This window comes from Stomoxys calcitrans, chromosome 4 (genome assembly GCF_963082655.1).
Source record: "Stomoxys calcitrans chromosome 4, idStoCalc2.1, whole genome shotgun sequence".
Taxonomy (NCBI): Eukaryota; Metazoa; Arthropoda; class Insecta; order Diptera; family Muscidae; genus Stomoxys; species Stomoxys calcitrans.
Genome location: NC_081555.1, coordinates 164356822 through 164368815, shown reverse-complemented (window position 1 = coordinate 164368815; position 11994 = coordinate 164356822). Strand labels below are relative to the sequence as shown.

At 34.8% G+C, this 11994-nt stretch overlaps 1 protein-coding gene across 4 annotated transcripts in view; it reads left to right on the top strand.

Moving 5' to 3' along the window:
* LOC106088524 (cAMP-specific 3',5'-cyclic phosphodiesterase) overlaps positions 1–11994 on the top strand; it is a 692903-nt gene that overhangs the window by 282416 nt on the left and 398493 nt on the right. The gene's annotated exons all lie outside the window — the stretch shown is intronic.

Here is an 11994-nt window from a genome sequence, read left to right as displayed (position 1 = left end):
CTTTATCTAATTCTGATCTAATTTTGATGGACCTCGGGGGATGTTTTCATATGAATTATCACAAAATCCGTATCAAATTTCGAGCAAAAAAATATACAAACCATAATAACTGCTGCTGACAAATGACAACATTTTTGCAAATTACCCAAAATCTGATGAACATATATATGGGAGCTATATCTAAATCTGAACCGATTTCTACCAAACTTCTTAGATTTTACAGTAGTCGTCGAGGAAGGCGTTGTGCGACTAGAGGGCACAATTCTAATCCGATTTGGCTGTTATTTTGCATGAGGTGTTTTGTTATGACTTCCAACAACTGTGCTGAGTATGGTTGAAATCGGTCCATAACCTGATATAGATGCCATATAAACCGATCTGGGGTCTTGACTTTTTAAACCACTGGGTCTTGACTTTTTAAACCAGCACAATTCTATGCTGTAATTATGCATGAGGTGATTTGTTATGACTTACAATAACTGTGCTGAGTATGGTTGAAATCGGTCCATAACCTGACATAGCTGCCATATAAACCGATCTAGGGTCTTGACTTCTTGAGCCACTAAAGGGGACAATTCTTATCCAATTTGGCTGAAATTTTGCACCTAGTGTTTTATTATGACTTTCAACAACTGTGCTGAGTATGGTTGAAATCAGTCCATAACCTGATATAACTGCCATATAAACCGATCTAGGGTCTTGACTTCTTGAGTCACTGGAGGGCACAATTCTCACCCGATTTGGCAGAAATTTAGCACGAGGTTTTTTATTACGATTTCCAATAACTGTGCCAAATATATTTCAAATCGGTCCAAAACCTAATATAACTATATAAACCGATCGGGGTTCTTGACTTCTTGAGCCTCAAGAGGGCGTAATTATTGTCCAATTTTGAACAACGTGTACAATATTGTCTGAATCGGTCTTTAGCCTGATACTGCTCCCATATCAACCGATCTTCCTATTTAACTTCTTGAGCCCCTAAAAGGCATATATCTTATTCGATTTGGCTGAAATTTTAGACATAGACTTCTACTGTGGTCTCATTTCAATTAGCACAATTCTCTTCGTTTATCCTTTGTTTGTCTGAAAAGACATACCGGGAAAGAACTCGACAAATGCGATTCATGGTGGATGATATAAAAGATTCGGCCGTCCGAACTTAGCACACTTTTACTTGTTTTTTGCCCATAGACAGGTTTTGTTCAAAGATTGGCTATATCAGACTATATCTTGAGGCCACCGTGGCGCAGAGGTTAATATTTCAGACTATGGCGACGAACGCCTGAATTCAACTCCCGGCGTGAACATCGGGAAAAAAAATTTCAGCTGTGGTTATCTCGCTACAAATGCCCTTCTAACCGATAAGCACAAATCTTGGATGTTCGTACTATAGAAAATAATTACATCTCGCTCGAATACAATGCTGTGATATAAGAAAGAGAACCTCCTCCCAAATCCTTAGTCCCAAAATTAGGAAAAGTAAAGTGCATTTTTTTATTGATATGTGTTTTTCCGTTGGCTACCTGTTGGGAATAATTTTGTTACAGAAACCACATATATGAGTGATCATTATTTTGGAAGTTTTGAAAAATTTGCACTGTAAACGTGCTCAGATATATAGCCACCGTAATGTATGATGTAACCATTCATAAATATATGTTAATATATATGAACGGGCGCATTGAATTGAAAACTATATAGTACATATAAGAGTTCATTGATCGATTTGTGTCATTCAACAAGTTCAGACAAAACTGAATAACGGCAAGGCATTTTCCATTCAGGTTTTTGAATACAATGCCATGTGTGATTCAAGAACTCTTTTAACACGGAGAAGAATAGGAAAACCTTGACAAAGAACCTAGTCCGGTTTCAAGCATCATCAATAAGATGTGAGGTGACAATTGTTGATGGACCAGTAAGTGAACGGATTCGCTTACCCCTAAAAAACCACGTCATTGTACGCTTCGAATTTCTTAAGTCCACTATCAATGATCGGGGAGAAAGGATCGATATAATTGCTATATAGCTTAAGTCCCTATGGAGCTAAACATTGAACTTTCCACATATATCTAATCAAGCCATTTATGTAAAACTAACAAAACCTCTGAAACACAACGAGCACTGCAGAAAACAAAAACAAAACTTTGATTTATTGATGGAATTGTTTGATATTACCTACTTTAAAGGCGAATAGATGTGCAAAGAATATGAGAACTTCTACAAACTACAAGTTGAGAGCAAAGGCCTAGTTGGCTATTTCAGCGGCAAACCTGCTGGCGCCAATACCATCCACTCATCCAAGAGGGCAATGGAAGTGACTGTTTCCACACTTACCAACTCAGCTATACTTGATTGTTCCGAGAGTAGCATGGACTCATTCGACAACAGTACAGATAGTCCTTGGGAGGATTAAAATACAACATTAAGGAGAACAAATAAAAAGTCGTGAAGTTCGGGCCAAACTTTGGATTCCCACCACCTCGGGTTTATATGTACAACACCTTTCGTAGTAATCCGTTGAAAAATGCATAATTTATGCCCGCATAACAGCTTTATCGAAATATGGTCCTACACGGATATTGAGAGGTCTAATAAGTACAAGTCATTATTCAATTTTGTAGAACAAAATATTGGTCTTTTTGGTAACTATATCCAAATATAGACCGATCTGAACCATATACGACATGGATGTCGAAAAGCCTAACATAAGTCGCTGTGTCAAATTTCAGCGAAATCAGATTATATCTGTATCAAATTTTATTTTATTTTATTTTATTTTATTTTATTTTATTTTATTTTATTTTATTTTATTTTATTTTATTTTATTTTTTAATTATATTTTATTTTACATTATTTTTATTTCAATAAAAACTATTTTAAATATTTTTGTTGATTTGTTCACACTGAAATTTAAAGAGCTCTTATTATTTCAATACCCCTCATTCAGTGTCATTTGCTCGCTACAAACTCGTTGGGCAAAAAGTTATCACAACATATGCAACTTGCTAGCAAATGAATACCCTTTCAAAGAGACTTCTCTCTTCCTATCTTCTAATGAAATTACCTGACAATATTTAAGCTAACAATTAAAATACATAAAACTCTTTATTAAATTAGGTTTTGAAAAAAAATTAAAGTTTTCCATTCCCTACACATAAACTTCTGTAACTGTGGACTAATTTGTTCCCGTTTATGTTTAGTTACCCTGGTTTTTTTTTCTACCTGGAAAATTCCTTTTTTATGCCTGTTGCCAAGTGAGTGTGGCAGCAGAGTTGAGTTATGTTCATGGTAATTGCTTTAACTTGTACTAAATGGGCTTGCATGACGACTGCCGAGTGCTTGTACAAGTCCTTGTACCAGCTTCAGGCGAAAGTGTTAAAGGACATGTGAAAAATCTGCTAATGTCAAAATGCGTGACATTTCAAAGGGAATTTTTTTTTGTTGTCGTCCCCTTTTGCAATTTTGAATTTTACTTAGAATCCAACATATGTTCGTTCATTAAGCCAATGGCTATGGCTAAGTGTGCCTCTTAATTGGAGAGGAAAACTAATTTTGCTTTTGCTCTGTTTAAGATGTTTTTGATTAGGGATGTAATGCATTAGGTGAGCCACACAGATGTTGAGCAGAAAGTTTCTGCTAATGTGGGCAACTTATGATGGTATCTTTAAGTTCAATCCAAGTTTTGAAGCATACTTTTAGGAGTGTGGTAAAATTAATACGAATGAAAGCCATGTTGAGGCATATACGAAAATTTAATTATAATAGAAAATTTCCAAAATTTAATGTTTTTGTCACTTTTTATAACAATATAACATTTCACATGGAAACTTTTCTTAAAAATTTTAACACTTAATATTGGGAAAACTTTTTCTTTAAATTAGGTTTTTGTAGAAGTTTATTTTTATCAAACTTTAATTTATTCAACATTACTTTTTTTAGAGTTTTATCTAAAATGAGTTTCAGAAGACAGTTTCGTGAAATGCTGTCATGTCGTAGAACAACTTTTCTCATAACTTTATTATTACAAACATTTTTTTTAATTGAAAACTAGTCGAACCGGGCCCACTCCGCTGCGCCTTCTTTAACACTCAAAAATCTTTTCAGGGGGAGGACACTTCGCCCTGAATGCGGATATCGAATTCGTGCCATTGTAGCCTATGATGCTGAACGCGTTCGAATCCTGGTGAGAACATCGGACACAGCGGCGGTTATCCCCTTTTAATGTTGGCGACATTTGCGAGGTATAATGCCATGCGTGGTCATTTGAAAAATTTTCCCCAAAGAGTTGTCGCACTGCAGGACGCTGTTCGGACTCGTCTATAAAAAAGGTCCCTTATCATTGAGTTTAAACTTGAATCGGAAAGCACTGATGTGTGGGAAAGCAATTCTCATTATTAGGGTAATGAGAATTGCTTTTTAGGAGAGGGATGGCACCTCAGACATTATGACTCAAATATGGATATCAAAGTCGTGCTGCACTTCCAAATCCCTTTAATTTGAACCACATATTGCCATGGCCGGTGAATATGAACCGTTTGGAGGGTGTTTTGGGGCTGGGGCCACCGGCACTGACAATAGATATCAAATTCGTTCTTTATTCCCAACAGAAATGAAGTTCAGTTTATGGGGTGCTTTAGGGGGTACCCCAAAATACTTGGCTCCAAAATTGGATATCAAATTCGTTTTCTACTCTCATATACCTTTCCCATATTGTTATTATGGATGAAATAACCCATTTAATGTATTTTTAGGAGGAAAAACGCCACCTTGACTTGAACGCAAATTTTAATATCATATTCGTAATCTACTCCTGAATACCTTTCATTTGAGTCCCATATAGCCATTATTGGCTAATATGCCCATTTGGGGGTATTTGGGGTGGGCGACCTCCCATTACTTGGACCTAATGTTTTATGCCATTTGAGTCCCATATTGACATGAACTTCGAATATATCTGTTATCGTATTTTAATACGATATTTGTATTTTGGTCTCCATTACCTTTTATATGATACCCTTATTGTGCCCATCAGACCACTTTCGGATATTGCTGGCGTTTTTTGGGTAAGGGGGAGTGTCCGCCTCCACCCAATATCTAAAAATTATATAGCCTATATTTCCTTCCAGACAAACGTACTCAATCTATGAAAATTTTAAGAAAATCGGTACAGCCATACATCATGTATTCATAATGGGTCTAATGGCGTTTTTGAGGGGTGGCGTGCACCCCTATACTTCGATCTGTTTTTGTATACCAGATTCGAAATCTACTCCAATATGTCTGTTTGGGGAGTTTTGGGGTTGGGCGCCCCGTTGGGTACTTGGACTAAAATTTTAATACCATATACGTATTATAATCTCCAATACCTTTCATTTGATACCTTTATTGTCCCGATCGGTCCACTTTTGATTTTGGGTTGTGTTTTTGGCATAAGGGGGAGGGTCCGTCCCCCTTCCGATACCGAAAATTTATATAGCCTATGTTTACATCCCTACCAACCTACACAATATGCGAAAATTTCGAGAAAATCGGTTTTGCCGGTTTTCAGTCTATGCGGAACAAACAAACCGAGTCTCATATATCCGTGATTGGCTTATGTGCCCGTTATGAGCTTTTTGTGGGGGTGGGGTGACCCCCTATGCTTAAACATGAATTTGTATGCCAGATTCGATATCTACTCCTGCATACTTTTCATTTGATACCCATATTGTCCTTTTTTGGTTGGCGTTTTTGTGGAACGGTGGAGGGTACGCTCCCTTCCGTTATCAATAATTTATAAGGCCTATTCGTACTTTCTGACCATATTCTCCTATATTGTCATGATCGTCAAATAAACCTATTTTTTAATGGGTTTAGGGGATGTGGTGTGATTTTTAGTGATTTTCCCTTATTGGCCAAATGGAGATTTTTCTAGAAAATATTGTAGATTTTAATTGCCTTTCCCAAAATTTCGCCTTCATACTTTTGACACAAAAATCGATAGAATCGCCAAGCTACTAGGAAAACACCACGAGTTGCATCACTTTAAATATCTGAAACCAACCACCCATTCCAAAGCCAACCAAAGCAAAACTGCCTGCATATCTTAAAAAAAACTGTTTTGTTTCTCAATGCAACTTTGCAATGTGAACACCCCTAGTCCCCTCCCCATCCAGTTACTCCCGGTTCTATCAGAATTTCTGTTTATGCATCGTTCTTCCTCTTTGCTGTCAATAGAAATTGGGAACACATTGAATAAAGTCTTTTGTGGTTGGTGGCATTGGAAAGACAGACAATAAATATGCTTCAGTAGCAACAACATTTTGTGCCAATTTCCAAACATGTTTTCCAGCAGTTTCAGTTTGCCATATAAATTCGAAAGTCCTTTAGGCCATGAGTAAACAACACAGGCGAGCACACACAAACACACACATACAGAGACATTCAGTTGTTCACTCACATTGAATTGTCAAACATTAACGGGAAAAAGGATGCCATGCTGTTGCTTCACTGGCTTCTGGCTGTTGTCATTGCTGATGATGCTGAGGACCATGATGATGATGCTGATGGTTGTGCCTTTGGATGTTTATGTTACGTTGTTTTTGGAACCGCTGTTTATCTTACTTTCTTTTTTGCTTCGTCGTAGCCTTTCTGTTTTATGAAATGGAGTTTTCTGTTTAATAACGTTAGAAGTGTGTTTTTTTTTTGTAAAAATGCCGCATTGGGATCTTTAAAACATTTTCAGTAGATGATTAATGATATAGATGGCAATTTCAGAAAAGAAACAATTCTTAAAATTAAAATAAGAAAAAATTTAGCCAACTTTTCCTTGAGTTTGAGTATTTCCCCTTAATGTATGCTATACATTTTCAATATGTGCCAATAAAATTTATATGTGCAAATAAAATTAAAATAAGAAAAAATTTAGCCAACTTTTTCTTGGGTTGGAGTATTTCCCCTTAATGTATGCTATACATTTTCAATATGTGCCAATAGCCTGCCCTACACTATAAAGGAGCATCAGAATGTCCCACGGTAGAGTCAGCCCTTAGTTTGCAGCTCTAGATTTGGTATTCGGTAGTACCTTTGTTTTTCTCTCCTCTTACTACACAATAACTCTGTCAGCACAGGAGATTGGTTCAGACGATTTCTAACAATCAATAATACTGAGTGACTGTTTATGAAATTTAATTCTTAATGAACTAAACAGAAATGAAATATACTACCGAAAATGCTAATGTTAAGCCATATTTGTATGGCTTCCCATACTTTTGGGAAAAAAGTTTTTGCTCAAATTGAAAATTAATATTACGTATAATTAAAGCAACTGGATATCAAGGATAAAATTTTTTTGGGTGTATTAAACGTGAAGCTGCCTAATCACAAAAAAATTGCCTGTTGTTTAAAATTTTAATTGAGAATTTTATACACTTTTTACTTTAATATGTTCTGCTGATTAATACAGACTTTTTTAAAATTTTTCCTATACCTCTTGAATTATTTTAAAGACTTTAAGAATAGTAACAAAAATTCGACCCTTAATTTAAAAATTTTCTTTTTCTTAATTGTTACCATTTTTATATGCTTAAAGTTTTCAAATATTGGTTAATTAACATGTGGAGACAAATTTCGTTGCCTAATTTTAGGCTTGTAATATAACTTTGTTTATATGATGAGCAAAACAAACCAAGAACAAGAAAATGAAATAAATATGGTTGTTTATGGTTTTTTTTCTAAATTGTCTTCTATGCTTTTTGTTGCCAGACAATATTTATGTGCAAACTTTTATTGTGGACAACATTTTAAATGAGTTTAACAAACTTTTTCACAGCTCACAAGAAATATTGTAAAACAAATGCCTAAGCATAAGCTAAGCCGATAGACTTAAAATAAACACATAATTTAGACAAGCACTTCTGTAGAAAAAAAGCAAATGGATCTGTTTAATATAAAATGGCAAGAACAGCAGGTGATAGCCTAAGAAAACAAGTATAAATACAAAACTCCATTACCTAACAATGCTCGAAATTGGAAACAAATTTAAATGAAATGGAAAGAATAGCTTGTTGTCTTTAAACGTTACTTTTCTTCATTAGACTAAATTAAAATTTTATGGGCACGTGTAGCTGCAACAAATCCCAATTCCCTTTCATACCAAAATAAGGTTGCCAAATAGAAGTTCGTAACCTTGATGTATGTTCTCTTCTAACACAACATGCTTTCATACAAACACTCACATCTCTCTTCTGATATACAGGGAAACAAAGCAAAAATTCTAGCATACCTGCTTAATTTTTAGTTATATACCAACTATGTTGCATATTTTTGGGGATACGTGACTTTATGAGTAACGCGCTACACCAGTGAAGAATAACTTTTGATTAGACATTAAGAGAAAGAGTATTGCTATCAGTGTACTGGCAAAATTCCGATGTGATGCATGCAGTCTTTGTAGGGGATATAATTCTAGAATATGAAAAATCCCATGCCAGGTGAATTAGTGCTTGCATATTGCAAAGGAATTTTGCATAAGACAACTAAACTAATTAAAAGTTTGTAGAAGTGATATGACCAGACAGCTTGTGGATTTCTGAGTGCATGGATGGGGCTATTGATTTTCTTAGATAGTTGGGTTTTGTATTTCACAGGAATTCTCATAAATATTTGCAATACTTGAAAAGAAATTTGGATTTCAATAAAAGTTTTTGTGAATTTGTGCACAAAATTAGTTTTTTCAAGCTATAGAGAATTTTGTTAATATTTTATTTTTTAAGAAAATATTACAAAAATTTTCAAATATTGACTAAATTTGCCAATAAAAATGTAAGCAAATGTTTCTAGAAATAATGATTTGAAAACAAAATTTGTCAAAGCTTTATATCTAGAAAAATTTGTTTATTTTTAAAATATCTTAACTGTAACGCTGCCCTTACCATAATAGTGTAGGATATGAAACATCGTTGCATAATTTCAGGCATTAAGCTTTTATGTAAAAATATTTTTCGCATATTAAAATTTGAGAATTTTTGAACTAAAATTTACAATCTTCAAAAACATTGCGTAATTTAAGGCATTCATCTTTTATACAAATATATTTTTCGCATATTCAAATTTGCATACCATTTATTATTTAATATTCATCTGTGCCTATGAAAAGCAATAAAAAATGTTTTATAGCTTTTTATATTGCCAATATCCCTTGCCATTGAAATATACATCACCTGTATGTTAAAGCCATAAATATTAAATATTAATTTTGTGATACTGCCTTAAAATTAAGGTGGATAAAAATTCAATACCCATAGAAAAACGTGACCCAGCTTAAGGTGATTAAACTCTTAAACTAAGGTTAAATTGAAATATCTAGACAAAGGCTTTTAAGAACAATTCAGAGTTCTAAATTACATAGTTTAAGAGCTAGGCAATATTTTTGGTATAATTAATTTATGTCAACTTGTTTTATAAAAACCCTTAACAACTTGGGATTTACCTATAGAAGTTTTTCTTTGTTGTTTTTTCATATTCTTAAAAAACAATTCTAAAAATTGTCTGTGAAATGAAATTCTTATCATTTGTTTTGTAATCATCGTTCATTAGGTGGGGGTGCTACCGCAATTGGGAATGTCTTACTCACTTTCTTTTGCTTTCTTTCTTCCGTTTGGTATTTACAATGCTCAATGCTGGTGAAGTAGAAAATTGAAAAGTTAAAATAAAAGTAAAGAAGAGAGAGTCAGCAAAAGGGAAAACTTGTTCTGATTCATGTATCATACCCTACACTAGGTTTTTTCTTTGGCAAAAGCTTATCGTTAAAAAAGTTGCATACTTTTAGGGATTAAATATTTTTAGTAAAAGTTTTGTATTTGAAGAAAACTCCTGACTTGGCAGATAGTGTTCTGTTATGACTTCCAACCATTGTGCCAAGTACGATTTAAATCGGTCTATAACTTGATAAAGCTCCCACATAAACCGATTTCCCGATTTGACTTCTTGAGCCCATAGAAGCTGCAATTTTTATCCAATTTGGCGGAAATTTTGCACATAGTGTTCTGTTATGACTCTCAACAACTGCGTTAAGTACGGTCCAAATCAGTAAATAACCTTATATAGCTCCTATATAAACTGATATCCCGACTTGACTTCTTGAGCCCCTGGAAGCCTCAATTTTCATCCGATTTGGCTGAAATTTTGCACATAGTGTTCTGTTATGACTTCCAACAAGTGTGCCAAGTATATTCCAAATCAATCAAGAACCTCCTCTGTAAGCTGGTCTCTCGATCATCCTTGGTAGATTCGTAAAACTTCTATTTTTGCTGGTTTGATCTTCAACTAAATTTTTTTTTTAAATTTTTAGCAGAATCCATGGTGGTGGGTTCCCAAGATTCGCCCCGGCCGAACTTATCACGCTTTTACTTGTTTAATATAGCTCCCATAGAAACCACTTTTTCGAGTATATCTTTTAAGCCTCTAGAGGGCGCTATTATTATGGGTTTCATTTGAAATTTTGGGCGATGGCTTTCAATAGCTACAGCAAGTTTGGCCCTCTTGAGCATCAACAGGGCGCTGAAATTTGACATAAAAACGTCAGTTGTGACTTCCAAGATCCATGCCAAGTATAATGCGAATCTCTGTATTACCTGATACAGCTCCCATACGAATCCTTCTGCCGACTTGAGTTTTTGAGCCGCTAGGGTGCGCATTTCTTAACCGATTTGGCTAAAATATTACATAACGACTTATGCTATGACCTCCAACATCCGTGCCGTGTATTGTCCGAATCGATCCATATTTTAATTTTTATCCGAATGAGCTGAAATTGTGCACTACCACTATTCCTAAAACTTTCATTCTCTGCTTTAAATTTGGTTTGAATCGGTTTTTAAATGCAGCACCCACTTCAAGCAATCTTCCGATTATATTTTTTAACCCTGTAGAGGGCGCTATTATTATCGGCTTCGGTTGAAATTTTAAACAATAATTTCCCTTATGGCTTTCAATATCTATAGGAAGTTTTGTTGTCTTAAGCCTCTAGACGGAGCACTTCTTATACAAATCGGCTAAAATTTAGTACAAGAAATTGTGCTATAACCTTCAACACCCGTGCTATATACTGTCCGATTCGGTTCATAACATGATATACCTCCCATATATATCGATTTCCCGATTTTACTTCCCGAATCCCTAGAGGGCGTGATTATTATCCGCTTTGGCTGAAATTGTGCACCATGACTTCTGTTATCAGTGGCAACATCCATGCTAGCTATGGTCTGGATCGGTCCCAAACCTGATATAGCTCCCATATAAACCAATCTCAAGATTTCAAAACTTAAAACTTGTTAATTTTTAAACAGTGATTTTGTCCGTCTGTCCCTGTAAGCTGGGTAGGTCGAAATAAATCTATACTTATCAATATCGGCTGTAGGTCATAGTCGTCTCTATTGCTCTTTTCTACCTTTCTGTCTATTAAGCTTTTTCCTTCTCCTTGAGGCAACTTCTTGAGGCTGATGGGTTGATTATACTTCAACTTCTTGAAAAAAGCTGGCAAGAAAAGAGAAATTAAAAGAAACCTGTTCAAGACAAAACCTAAACATCTCCCGCGGCTAAAGCTAAATCAAGCATCAAATCAAACAAGGAAAAAAAAACTTTTCATATTGTTTGCAAAACTTTTTCTAAAAGCAGAATAAATTTAAATTCTACCCCTAACCATGACTATTCTATGGGCTTGAAACATAAGGCAAAACATTCATTACGCGAAAGTGATACCCAAACCTTTTAATCTGTTGTTTAATTTAGGTTGAGCAATGTGTTGAAATTTTTAAAGAGAAAACTCTACAAAGCAAAAAAAGGCTAACCTCATAATTACTGCTTTTATTTTTAAAGCATACTTAGCGGGGCGTTTAATTTAATCAAGAAACTGTGGTCTACCCCCAAGGCGGTATTACTAATTACGTTGTGTACAAATAACCGTCAATTACACAACGAGGATAAGCAAATATTTACAAGCAAAAACAT